The sequence below is a fragment of the Citrus sinensis genome, chromosome 3 (genome assembly GCF_022201045.2).
Source record: "Citrus sinensis cultivar Valencia sweet orange chromosome 3, DVS_A1.0, whole genome shotgun sequence".
In the NCBI taxonomy this organism is placed as follows: Eukaryota; Viridiplantae; Streptophyta; class Magnoliopsida; order Sapindales; family Rutaceae; genus Citrus; species Citrus sinensis.
Window position 1 is genome coordinate 18727193 of NC_068558.1, and position 14562 is coordinate 18741754.

At 30.1% G+C, this 14562-nt stretch overlaps 1 non-coding gene across 1 annotated transcript; it reads right to left on the bottom strand.

The window, feature by feature from the left end:
- Positions 1-1174: 1174 nt before the first annotated feature.
- MIR171B (microRNA MIR171b) lies at positions 1175-1371 on the bottom strand. Its single transcript, NR_130586.1, is given in 2 exon segments — positions 1175-1325; positions 1355-1371. It is a non-coding gene; the product is annotated as a microRNA MIR171b (primary transcript).
- Between the last annotated feature and the right edge of the window lie 13191 nt (positions 1372-14562).

Below are 14562 nucleotides of genomic sequence, written 5' to 3' on the forward strand. Positions count from 1 at the left end.
TATCTTAAGGGGACGGTTAGTCTCATTAAGCAAGTTATATTATATGAATGGGTCCAACTATGGTGCAATTGTGGTACCAATTATTATATGAATTATGATGAAAATGTGAGAAATAAAACATAATTTAAAAAATATAGATTACCAAAAAAAAAGAAAAGAAAAACTCAAATAATTTTAACGAACCAATTAACCAAAGGCTTACGCAGAAAATATTAATTTCAATTAATTATAATTATCTTTGTCTAACAATTTTCATTTTTACAAAAAAAAAGAAAAAAGAATCCCAACATAGGAATTAGGATGCAGTACTTGAAAATTTAGGGGTAATAAAACACCAAAGTGGTAAAGGGACCAAATTTAAAATTTGAATTATTAGTAAGAATTTTATTTTTGATCGGCATGCCGTGTTTGTGTCGTATTACATTCACCAAAATTTTTAGTAGTCCAATCATTTTGTTGGAAAATGAGGATACAAGGGAAGAAATTCATGGACTACAAAATGTAATCTATTATTTATTGTCCTACTTTTTTTTTCCCTTTTCTTTCTTGAGAATTTTAATTTTGTTTTATAATTCAATGAATGAGGGGGAGCGGAGAATTGCCCCAGCAAGTTTTAGTATTTTAACATTTTAACCCAATAATTATGTACATTTCTTTTTAAGTTTTTCTTAAAATTTCATTCTTTATCAAATTTTGGCAGCACTAAAATTTTAATTCGAGCTCATCCGCCCCTCTGAATGAGGGAGAAGGATTGCCAAAACAAATTAAATCAATAAATCTCTTCAAGCTTTTGACGATGATAAGGCATATTTACACTCAACAACTTATTAAAACTTTTTAATTAATTACTAAAATCTGAGAAAAACAAATGTACATGATGAATGTTGTGTGATTGTGATAAGGGAAAGAAATCATCTGAGTAAAATATATAGTTTTTTATTTTTATTTTTATTTTTACTTATATTTCTATTTTTTTAATTTTTGGGATAGAAGTAAAATATATAGTTAATAAAAAAGAATTAGTTAAATAAAAATGGAGATTAATTAATTAAAAAAAAAGGTGCTTTTGCATGTACATATAAATCAAAATTAAACCACGTACCGGAAGAAAACAAAAGGAATGAAAAATCTGCAAGGCATGCATATACAGCATATGTATATAGAGATGGTGCAAAATCAAAAGAAAGAAGCATACAAGAGTGATATTGATTCGGCTCGTCTAGATATATACATGTAAGAACCTTAAGGGCTGAAATATGAATCTATTAATTAAGATGAGCCGAACCAATATCACACCATGTCTACTTCTCCAATCGCCAAGAAGTGCTTTCTCTGCCTGCTGCTTCCTGCTTTCTGCTTTTGCTCTCCATGGAGCTAGTCCCTTCTCTTTATATACAAGCTGGTGGAAGAAATAAAGGGCTTTTCATCTAGTCTCCGCATATGGAATATTGGAACCCAACCCCATTATTATTTATTTTATTTTATTATCATAGGCTATCTAGATATCTTTATCTATCTATATCTAATATCTTGATTTTCGGAATCCCACCACTTAATAATCAATCACTTTCATCGTCTGAATACATTGGTCGTGGCACGGGAATGTGATCTATACTTATTGTAATAAGTATATATAGCAATGACATGTCATTGATGTCGAAGACATGCTAATGTCATTCATAATTCTGGTTAATAAATGTAAACCATTCAATTCTAAATTTGGTTTTCCTAAACAATTTTCCAATTTTAAAGCATAAAGCAAGCCTTTTATTATAGAGTGGAGATAGAAATTCTAAAATTTTGTCCGCTGAATAATGTGACATTAATTTACTAGTTTATGAAATAACGTGATTAATTAATTTAAAATTTATGAAAAATTATCAATTACTTAATGAATGACACCTCACATACTACATTATTTGAGATAAAATTTATAATAAATTTTGGAATATCAACATTATTATTTAGTATATATCTCAAGGTGGATTACATTTCTCAAGTTTCAAAAGTTATTAAAATATGAAATAAATAAATTATGACTAGAACAAAATGTTTCAGATATGTAATAAGAGACTGAGAAATGTAATAAAAAGATTTGGTGTAATGTATTGGCGCTTTTGATTCGTACACTGTAGCCTGACTCATATCATTTACTTAACATGATTCTTTCAAAAACAAAATAAAATTCTTTTAAGATTTTGATCTTCACATTAAAAAAAAAAAAAAAACACTTGCTATAAAAATTAACATACTGACTTCACCTCAGATAAGCCACTCACATTTATCTTTAACATAGTTTATAGAGGGTATTTAAATTACATATATGGTTAATTTTAAGGAACATTGCTTTCTTTTTATTTATCTTTTTTGGGTGTGTGAATTTTTTTTCATGCTAAGATACTTTATAAAGCTAAGTAGTAAACAAAAAATGTGCAACGCTCCGACCTTCAAGGGTATATAAACTTTTTACTTTGTTAATCTAACTTCTAGGCTATTGTGACAAATTGATAGTATGGTATAATTTAATCCTTCAAAAAAATTTATTTAATTTTTCAATTTCTCATAAAAAGAACAATTAGCTGGAAAGACATAAAACAAATATAATAATGCTATGTTTACTAAATTTCAATGCTTAATTAATATACTCATTAATCATTTAATATCATATGTATGATATTAATCGATTTAATTACATACTCCTCTTGTCATCCAATGCTTTAGCCTATAAGGATAAGATTACTTATTTTAAATTTTTAATTACATCCATAGGAAAGTGTGTATGTGTATAATACTTAAGGAAAATCAAAGGGTAGACAAATCTTAAAAGAGGGACAAAATCCTCTTCTCATACTTTAGGTAATTCAAATCAAGGTTCCTCTTTCTTTTGTTTCTTATAAGTATTGAACCATATTTTGGCTGAGTTTATAATTAAAAGCAAATCCTATATGTATGTGTTTACGAGGACCGCTGATTAAATTACTTTAATTAGTAATTAAGGGTAGTCTAAGATTCTCGCTACAGACATGATTAAATCCATTGATTGTTTTCAAGCACGTGCCACACATAATCTTCATCTTCATCAAGTGGCAACCGAATAAGATAAATTGGATTACATTGTAAAGTAAATCTTACACTAGACAAAGAATTGAAATCCCTTTATTCTTATAATGTTCGGTTAAGATTTTGCTTAACAGCCATAGTGTTTGTAGTAATGCTAGACATTCCAACATCCAAATCTCAATTTGAGTAATAAATGATGTGACATTCATTTACTAGGTAATGGTTAAGCAATTTTATAAACTATAAAATTCGTTATCTAATAGATAAATAACACATGATATTAAAATTTATGTTAGGACTCAAATGCTAGGATCTCCAATATTATTGTAGTCTTTGAAGTTTGCAGTATAAATATTATCAAAAGATAAAAGCTACTTCCACACAAAGAAAATTTTTTCCCCCATAATATGAACTTAGCCATGAAAATACATATATGCCCTTAGCTGAGATGGAAAATCGCCGATCAGATTTTGCTATGAATCCTAAAACATTTCCTTCGTATCGTCGAGGTTTGTGAATAGTTCAGAAAAAAAATGGAGGAAGAGAAAACAAAAGTTCAAAAAAAAAAAAAAATGGAGGAAGAGAGCCCATACATACCAGTAATAGAACTCTGCCCTTACGTTACAATATTATTAAGAAAGTTGAAGAAGCAGCCACTTAGTCACGTCCATAATTTTTATTTTTGGATGAAGATTTAACTTCTTTATTTTTTTATTTATTAACCATTAATTAATTTATGAATTTCTACTCAGAACAAGCTTAACTTGATCCATTATTTTTAAGGCAGGTAAAAAGTCATTAAAAATTTGCTTGCTTTGTCGTTAATTGGGGAATTTAATTCCACTCTAGGGTCTAATAGATTCCATTTCTCATTTGCTATCAAATTTTTATATATTTTAGTACAATAAGATAAGATTTATAATTCGATTACCGCACGTTAGCTACTCACACTCACCATTTTTATATCTATTAGACTTTTTTTTCCCCTTGAATATATGTCTATTAGCTAGATTGACTACAAATAACTTATTGAATAATTTAGAGGACACCGAATGGGCCATGCAGTTATGCTTATTCGACAATGTTTACACAAGTCAGGTGTTATATGTGATTAATATGACATAGTAATGCCATTAATTTAATCTGTGTCGCCAATTTAACTGCAATTTTAGTTATGTATTATTACTAGTTGCAAAATAAATTAGTAAGTTCTGATTTTCTATAACCTTACCATGCATAACCTGTTTTTAGTACCACAATTGAACACTGTTTTATAGGTTTTTAATTATATTGTTTCTGGGGATTTGTCTATTTTGCTTCTGTTCTTGGCCCGATTTTAGGTGAGAATATTATGAGAGTAAGGTTGGGTTTTTTGAAACCCTAAAAACAATTTTTTTTTAATTAACCCTAAAAACAAAGTTGAAGACGAGTTCAAAGTATAAAAAGAGACCTACTATTTGGGTTATTGCCTAACCTATATATAGGTGTCCCTGAAGGCATCTTGGTGTCCTCGTAACATGTGGCATGTAGTGGTTGGTTGTTTCCCTCCTAATTAGGCGCATATGAGTAATTTCTCGTTTGATTTGAATTGATTAACCTCAGCTGGATTCAATACGTGGCGGTGCTTGGGGAGGATATCCTTTGTAGGGATTGTCCTTTTGATAGCAGGTGTTTGTCCATGATTGCCTCTTTTATAGTAGGTTAGTAGAGTTGAGAAGCAGTTGAATTTTTTGTTGTTACTGTTTATCAACTAGTGTAGTCCCTCTCCCATGTATGTCCCTCATGAGCATTAGAGATATTTTTGAGTGTTATTGGACTAGCTATCATTTTACAGACAAGATTAGATATCGCGTTGATTCAAGTGGCTTGACAAAACAAATGTCAAGTAAATATCCCATAGCAGAAGTAAAAAAATTCATTGAATCAAATATGTTGTTAAACAATAAAAAATCATCCATGTTTATAATAGGATAAACCAAAGTTCATTGGCTTAAATAAGAAAGACGAATCATAGTCAAACAAAAAATTGAAAGTCCTAAATATATACCTAATTTCACTCTAATTAAGATGATAAATATCAAAAACATCCAAAACAATTAGAATCCTAAACTTGTTCTGGATCACTAATCAAGACAACCATGAGAGCCACTCAGTAGTTAATATCTGAAACGAAATAAAATGAGCCTTTTGATTCCAAGCATTAAATATCCACAAACTTTATATAATTAAATTGTAATGTAAAAAAGAAAAACTCAAAACAACCTTCAACAAACGCCCAATCGATCATGTCGGCTCTAGAAAACAGAAATAAATAAAAACGTTTTCAGTTTCTATAGAAAAAATATGGTAAATAAATAAAATATGTAAATAAACTTAAGCCAAATGGTTGATAACCCCACTAATTTAAGAATATTTTAAATATCTTATAAAGTATGAAGATGCATTTAATTTTTTTTTCATACTAATTTAAGAATATGTTCTATTCGACACTTTGTTCTAGTTATTGTCACAGAAACTCATGATTCGAGAGCAAAAAGAGATGAGGGAGCTGTATTGACTTTGTTTGGAAGTGGAGGTCACTGTTATATTATTACATACACAATCCTTAAAGAATCTGGACCATGGATAGCTGGCCTAAATCGTTTATAAACAATTATTTGCCCGTTAATGTCAATTTCTGCATTTTGACTTCGATTTTTGTGGGGGAATACTCTATTTTTGGATAATGTTTAGTGGGGAGAATGAAAATGGAATGGGAAAGAAAGAAAAATTCTTATGTCTTATTAAGGTATGGAAGAGTCCAAGTAAAGAAATCACATATATTTTAATTAGTTTGATGAATACAAATCTCAAATTAAATTAAAATATTTCGTTTCTAAATATATATAACTTAACATAATTCTAGAAATATCATAATTGAAATCAATGAAAATAAATTACTTTTGTTTCAAGTTTATTAATTTTTTTTCTTAACATTACAATATAATTTTATTGACATTATAGTTAGACGTGTAACGAGACTTGGCTTGACTTACATCCATCTGAAGCCTAGTTCAAAAACCTACTAAATACAAAGATGGGCAGACCTCTTGAATTAGAAAAAATTCTAATCCAACAACCACACAAGAGGAGACTTAAATCCTTAACCTCAATTTTGTATTTTTTTTTTTTTGTGATTTCTACTTATATCCTTTAATTTATGCTTACATCTTCAATATGTTATCAATGGGAAGAACTCTATTATAATAAGTATCATATTCTATTATAATCCTATTTTATCTTACTATTTAATTCAACTACTCTTGCAAGTATTACTGGAATTTTCGGTTGGAAAACAACGAAAATTTGGATGGAAAACATGTAACAATCAAGGCGTGTGACAGCACTATCCTTAAGACCAAATTCCGCTTCTCAAGATACAACATCTTTGTGTAAGAAGGATTGAAAATGGTGGTTTGATCTCTAGGACATAATGACTACTATCATGATGTTACACTTCAATACAATAGTTTAGAACAACAAAACGTACAATGATGAAAGAAAGGAAAATAGAGATCAACGAAGAACAAAGAGGAGGTTTTCAGATGATCAAAATGTGATATATCAGTTCTTTAAATAGATACAAGGCTTAGCCCTTTTTTCCTCTCTGAATTCAAATTATAATTATACAAAGATTTAGTAAATCCTAATTCGATTAGCAATCGAATTCTCAATATAATTCGAATTAAAATAAATAAAAAATAAACCAAGGGCAAAAACATTAAAAAAAAATGGCTAAGCGTACACATAGAGACGATACCCCCGTGGATGGGGGGGTCCCCTCCATGAATGAGTTATTGGGTGCAAGCAGCCAGTTAATAGATTCCCCGAATAGGTTCCTCTCTTAGTCTTAGTATTGTGCTCATGAGCCTCCTCTTTATAGGCTTATTACACGCTATATTTGGCTTCTATATATAATCCAACTAATGTTCTCTTGTATAAGCAATGTTGGATATTGATACAGTGAAATACTAAATCAATCTCTAACAATCCCCTGCATATTTCAAAATATTCAATTTTTTTCAACTTCATCATTGTCTGTAGAGCATATGAATTGGTGCTTTTTGGGCTATGAACGAACCATTGAACAATTAATTGTGTCTTACAGATACTTGCTGAAACGCATAGTTTTTATAAACCAATATTCTTTTTGTATAAGGCAAAAGACTAACAGCTCATATTAAACTCTCTCAATAAGTGCTCTAAAGAAGCCTGTCTAACCCTTATAGGAGCCAGCCCAATTCCACAATTATATAAGTGAACCTCCATCAAGTGTGTCATGGAGTTTTAACACATTATTATACACAAAATGTGGGCTATGGAATTCATTAAGAGCTCAATTGTTTAACCTAAATCACTGCACTAAGCACTATCTCACCATAAAGATGACCTATAAATAAAGAAAATCTTTATTGAATAAAAAAAAGATTACACAATATCGTTAGTGTTACAAGACAAAACTTGCTTTACCCTGATGAACCTACTTTATGGTATCTTTAATCACATAGGTAGAGTTACCATCACTTTTGTCTTCTGATCTAGACAACAGTCCCATCCCCCTTGACATGATCTCTAGCTACTAAACTCTGTTTAGTGGTTTTGTCAGAGAATTGGGCAAATTTAACTTTGACATTATATAATCTAGCCTCACAATACCTAATTTGACCAGCTACTTAACAATACTATCTCTTATACATATGCGTCTATTCTTCCCATTATATATTTTACTTTTAACTCTCATAATAGTGGCTTGACAATCGCAATGGATCGGCACAACAATAAGAGGATGAGCAATAATGGGAACATCTACCAAGAGGTTTCGCAACCACTTAGCCTCAGAACATGTTTTTTCTAAAGCAATTAGCTTGGACTCCATTGTAAAATGAGCTATACATGTCTGTTTGGATGATATCCAAGACATCGCAACTCCACCAAAGGTGAAAATATAAGCACTAGTAGATTTGAGCTCATTTAATTCGAAAATCCAATTTACATCGCTATACTCTTTAAGTATTGGCGGAGATATACCATATTTAAGCCCATAATCAATCGTGCCTTCCAAATATCTTGCCAGCTTGGCAACTTTAATCCAGTGATCCTTGTTTGGATTTTGAATATACCTATTCAATCTGCCTACAACGTATGTGATGGCAGGTCTTATATTATTCATTAAGTACATTAGGCTATCAATTATTTAGGCATATTTCACTTGATCGACACTACGTCAAGCATTCTTCTTTAGGTTAGTATTACCATCATATAAAGAGGAAACTGTCTTGCAATCATAATACCTATATCTCCTAAATAGCTTTTCAACATACTATTCTTGTGATAACATGAGAACATCATAGGTCTTTATGATTTTGATTCTTAAAATCATGTTTGCCTCTCCCATGTCTTTCATATCAAAATTAAAGGCAAGCATCTCCTTAGTCTTATCAATAGTCCCAATATTGGAATTTAAAATAAGCATGTCATTAGCATAAAGACATATACTGACATAAGTATTGGTGTCAATGGATTTAGAATGAATTTAGAATAGATACATTTATCTGAATCATTAATCGTTTATCCATTGGACAATAATTAGGGGTGGGCACCGGTTTACTTTGGTTCAGTTTGAGAATTTAAAAATATATTTGGGTACTTCTATTCAGTCTGTTTCGATATTAATCAATTCTGTTTTTTTTCTTATAAAATATCAAACCAAAACCCAAAAAAATGAATTGAGCCAAAAAAAATTCAAACCAAACCGGTTTGGCTTAGCCAATCCGTAAATGCCACATGGCATTTTTAATTTAAAAATCATTTTTTTGAATTTTTTTTTGTTCAATTTTTGGATTTGAAATTTTAAACGGAAAACCAAATTGAAATATTTGGTTTTATTCGGGGCCTAAACATTTAGTTTTTTCTAAGAAAAATACTGAATCGAACCACCAAAAAACCAAACCATACCAAAAATTTTTTGGGTCCGGTTTAGTTCTGCTCACCCCTAAAGAAAATACTTGATCAATTTTTTCATGTCATTGTTTCGATGCTTGTTTTAAGTCATATAGAGACTTTACCAACTTGCACACCTTGTGCTAAGAACCTGAAACCATACAACCTTCAAGTTGATCCATATAGATCTCCTCATCCAAGTCTTTATTGAGAAAGGTAGTTTTAACATCCATTTGATGCACATGTAGATTATGAATTGTTGTAATAGCAATCAAAACTCTAATGGTTGTAATTTGAGCTATAAGAGCATAGGTGTCAAAATAATCTATATTTTTCTTCTATATGAACCATTTGACTATTAATCTTGCTTTATATTTATCAATAGATCTATCAGGTTTTAATTTATTTTGAAAACTCACTTGCACTAAATAGGTTTTGTGTCTAAAGGTAAGCAATTAACTCATATGCGTGATTGGTCATGAAAGATTCTAGTTCATTGCTGATAGCTTCTTTCCATTATCATTATCTCAAGAAGATATAGCTTCTGTGAAGGTCTAAGGACCATTCTCAGCAAGAAAGACACTGGAATTATCACCAAACTAGTGGCATTTCTCATCCTTGTGCTTTTTCCTGGTTCAACATTTGAACTTTCAAAAGAATCAATTGTTGACTCAGTATAGGATAGTTGTTTCTCAATGCTAGTCTTTTTTTGGAAAAATAGATTTAAAGAACTCTTCATTCTTGGGCTCAATGATAGTACTAACCTCAAATAAGATACTTTCACCCTATAACACCAAGAACCTATAGGCAACACTATTGTGGGCATACCTTATAAACATATAGTTGATAGTCTTTAAACCCAAACTTATTCTTTAGGAATCTAGTTTAAGAACTTTGGCTAAACACCCTCACACCTTGAGGTGTGATAAGTTAAGCTTATAGCCTCTCCACAATTCATAGGGTGTTTTATCTATTTTCTTATAAGGTATTCTATTTTGAACATGACAAGTAGATAACATAACTTTCCCAAATAAGTTCAATGATGGCCCAGAACTTATTATCATGGCATTTACTATGTTCTTCAAAGTTTTGTTTTTCCTTTTTACTACACTGATTGACAATAAAATGTGTACATTCAATAAGGTATTATTAGTTTTTTACTTACAGTATTGATTAATGCATTCATAACTTATAAACTATTTTAATGCTTCCGTAATAAATTTTTATATTAAATTAATTTGCAGTATGTTAATTTTATGTTAATCTTTATATTGTAAATATTTTAGGAATAAATAAGGAATTGGAACTGAAAGCTGGAAACAAAGAAGATCAATTACTGGAGTCATTTGGAATACATTATTGGGAAGATGTAATTAATAAAAAGTACAAAATAAATAAAAGTGAACCATGTATTATTATAATAGTCAAGTGGCAGTTGCCACTTTGCCACTTGATTATCACTCCTTTTTCTATGTAAATAGATAAATAAAAAATAATAATAATAATAGAATAAAAGGTGGAGATGTTTGTTGCCTATAAAAAGTGAGGAGAGGAAGAATATGGGATACTGAGAGAAGAGGAGAAAAGAGCTGAAGACTGAGGCTTAAAAGATTTCTTCTTTTGTGTAGTTATTTGTTTTGTAATAAATTGCAGAAGTTTTGTTAAATAAAAATGAGTGCTTTGTTTATCAATATGAGTGGCTAATTTTCTTAGTTAGCTAAAGGATTCAAATTGTTGAATTAATTTATGTCTTAAGTGAGACTTAAGGTTTATTTTATTTATTTGTATTTCTTCTTTACTGGTTTCTTTTAGATTATGTTAATTTATATATCTAAATCTCCTTAGATTTATATGATATTTTGACATAATATTGACACTTTAATATAGTTGTGGCACATTAGATGCCTGATTCCAAATTTATCCACACAAATGGTTAGTTAGGAATTAAATGGCATAATCACTAGCAAAAGAAATGCAAAATGCAAATATGAGAGAGTGTTATAATCATAGTTTGAAACCCGAGAGCGGATTTCGTAACCTTAGCATTTTTTTTAGATTGGTCCTTACTAATTTCTTTTTCTGCACCTAATTGTTTTTTTAACAATTCACTACTAGATTTTTAAATTTTTTGTGATTCGACCTTAAGCTCATCGAGTTATATTATGACTAGACATTCTTATACTTGGGAATAAACAATATTTTTAAGCTATGTCATACACCATTATATTAAGATGAATAGGGGAGTGTCACTTCATGGATGACACTATGATTTTTGCAATAAGCATTTAACATGTTTGAATCATATTCACCTCCTTTATTAATTTTTAATCTTTTAATTTTCTTGTTAAATTGATTTTCAACTTTACTTTTATAGATTAAGAATGTTTCACCTGCTTCATTTTTATTTCTTAATAGATATATTTTTCTATACCTTGAGAAATCATCAATAAATGCATTATAATACATTTTGCCTCTTCTGGTCATAGTATGTTTCAAATCACCAAGGTCCCTATGAATTAAATTGAGAGGTTCTGTTTCTCTATGTTGAATTTGTTTACATATTTTCTTAGTGGATTTGGCTTCCACACATATCTCACATTTGTCATTAGACAAGCTCAAATTAGCCAACAAACCAAGTTCTCTTATTTTCTTAATATAAGAAAAATTCATATGATCAAGTCTTTTATGCCAAAGATCAATAAAGTCAACAATATAAGAAAAAGAAGAAGCTTTTTCATTCACTATAACATTGAATACTTTGAGTTTGAAAGGTTCTCCAAAACAATACTTCTTCCCAACAAACATCTTATTTTTGGTAATTATAATTTTATCATCCTTAAAGGACACTTTGACTCCAGCTTTCCCCAGCATATAAACAAACATTAGATTATATTTGATCTTAAGAACATTGAGTACATTACTCAGTGAGAGGATTTCTCCATATGTAAACTTGAGAAGAATTTTACCCTTCCCTGGGACTGGAGTAGACCAAGAATCGACAAGGTAAATGACTTCCTCTCCTCTTTTGACTGGAGTATAGTCAAAGAAAGAGTTTTTGTTGTCTCATCTTCTCTGAGGTTTATGCCTACATTGATTAGCATAATGCCCTTTTTTTTTCACCAACAAAAAAATGACCTTTCTTTTTACCAATGGGTCCTTTGAGGTTATTAAGGTGTTTATTATTAGGATTGATCTACCTTGTAGTAGGTTGAGGAGTGTTCTCTATTAGATCTGCTCACATTAGAATGAAATTCCTTTGCTTTATCAGATGCATCTCTAATTTTATTCCTCTCCTCAATTCTAATATGTATAATAGCATCCTCAAGACTCACTTGCTTCTTCATATGCTTTGAGATTTTAAAATAATCTTTTTATGACTTTAGAAGTTTCTCAATTAAACAACCAGTTACAAATTGTTCAGGGAGAAGTATTTCCTCTTTTTTAAGATTATTTACCAATATGTTATATTCATGGATTTGGTTAGACATAGATTTATCATTGACCATTCTAAAATGCAGAAAATCACCAATATAATATTGTTGAGTCTCAGCATCTTCAACGACATTTTTTTCTTAAGTAGTGCCTATGTCTCATATGCATTCTTATGAGGATAATAAACATCGTAGAGAGAACTAGCAAGAGTTGGTTAGACATAGATTTATCATTGACCATTCTAAAATGCAGAAAATCACCAATATAATATTGTTGAGTCTCAGCATCTTCAACGACATTTTTTTCTTAAGTAGTGCCTATGTCTCATATGCATTCTTATGAGGATAATAAACATCGTAGAGAGAACTAGCAAGAGTATTTAGTATTATGTACTTGCAAACCTTATTACCGGTATTTTAATTCCAGAGTTGCTTTTCATAATCTTCAATGCCCTCTTCTGATGGTGATGATTGTAGATAATCAATATAGATCCAGTATGTTAAAGACCTTTTCTTGCCAGTGCTTAAAATTTTTATCATTGAACAATTCAATCTTAGAGGTATCTAGCAAGTTCTTCCTAGTGATGATAGTAGAAGCAACTGCATGAAGATTGGCAGCAGAAGTAGTAAGTCAAGGGGCTGTGAGAGCATCATGTCAATCAGCTGATGAAGACAGATTTTGTAGTGGAATATCACTCATACTTGGTCTCAAGATTGTTGGCATTTTAGGTCGGCAAATAGAAAAAAATTGGATGAAAAATAGGTAATAGCCAATACTGAAATTCTAAGTGTGCAACCCAAGAGGGGGTGAATTGGGTTTCTAAAACTTAAAGCAAATAAAACCATGCAATAATATAAACTAATGCCTTAATGAAACCAATAACAATAATTTAACAATGCACAAAATTAAAAGGACAGGGGAAGATAAATCAAACACAAAGATTTTTACGTGGTTCGGCCAACCCTGCCTACGTCCACACCTTCAAGCTCACCGGGCTTGACGATTCCACTATCGAAACCTCCAAGGCTTCAAAAACTTTTACAATTGACTTCACAGGTGTCAATCAACCTTTACAACAAGAAATTATCCCAAATCTGTTAACCCAATTGTTTCTCACACTCACACTTTCTCAAATACAAGATTTTTCTCACACACAATCTATATGTTTACAAATATATGCCCAATGTGTGATTTAAAGAATGAATGAACAAATTAAAGCTCAAGAAATATTGTATTCTCAATAATTTGCTCTTTAGTACTCATTGGATTCACTTTGATTTGGATTTAATGTAGTCTTTTTATAGTTGGAGCTGAAAACTAGTCGTTAGTGACTTTCTACACAAAGTCGGATCGCCGTTAAGCATTATCGGATCATTGTTTTAACTTGAGCAAGTTACCATTGTGCTATAATTTCAAATTGTCGAATTACCATTAATTTTCAGAAACTAAACTCTAATTCTGTTCGATGTCGATTAGCTGCTATCTTATAAATGGTTAGTCGTTTGCTACAGTGAAACTATTTTAAAAATTATAAATTTGTCTCAAAACTTTATATAATTATACTATAACCCAAATTTTCATAAAAATTTACAAATAAGTCCATCTCCAGAGTTTCGAAACAATACTTGTTGATTTCCAAAACTTTTTAAAATTATACTATAACCCAAAACTTTATAAAATATTTCAAATAAGTTTATTTCTGGAATTTCAAAATAATACTTGTTGATTTCAATATTCTCAACACTTTTTCAATTTAGACCATTAACTTGAAAAACAACCAATTTCATGAAATCACTTTTCCTTTAAATATAAAACTTTTATACTATTGAAATAGTGATTTATTTAAAATGTATGAAAAATAATTTGAGCTTTTAAAAGCTTAATCATTCTTAATCTTCTTTGTTATCATTAAAATCATCATTATAAATACCTATATGTTAACAAATGCGTGTGACAACACTGTTCTTAAGACCTAATTCCACACCTCAAGATATAATATATATCTCGGTACAATAACGACTGAAAAAGGTGGTTTAATCTTTAAGATAGAATGACTACTATCACGATGTTGTACTTCAACACGATAGTTTA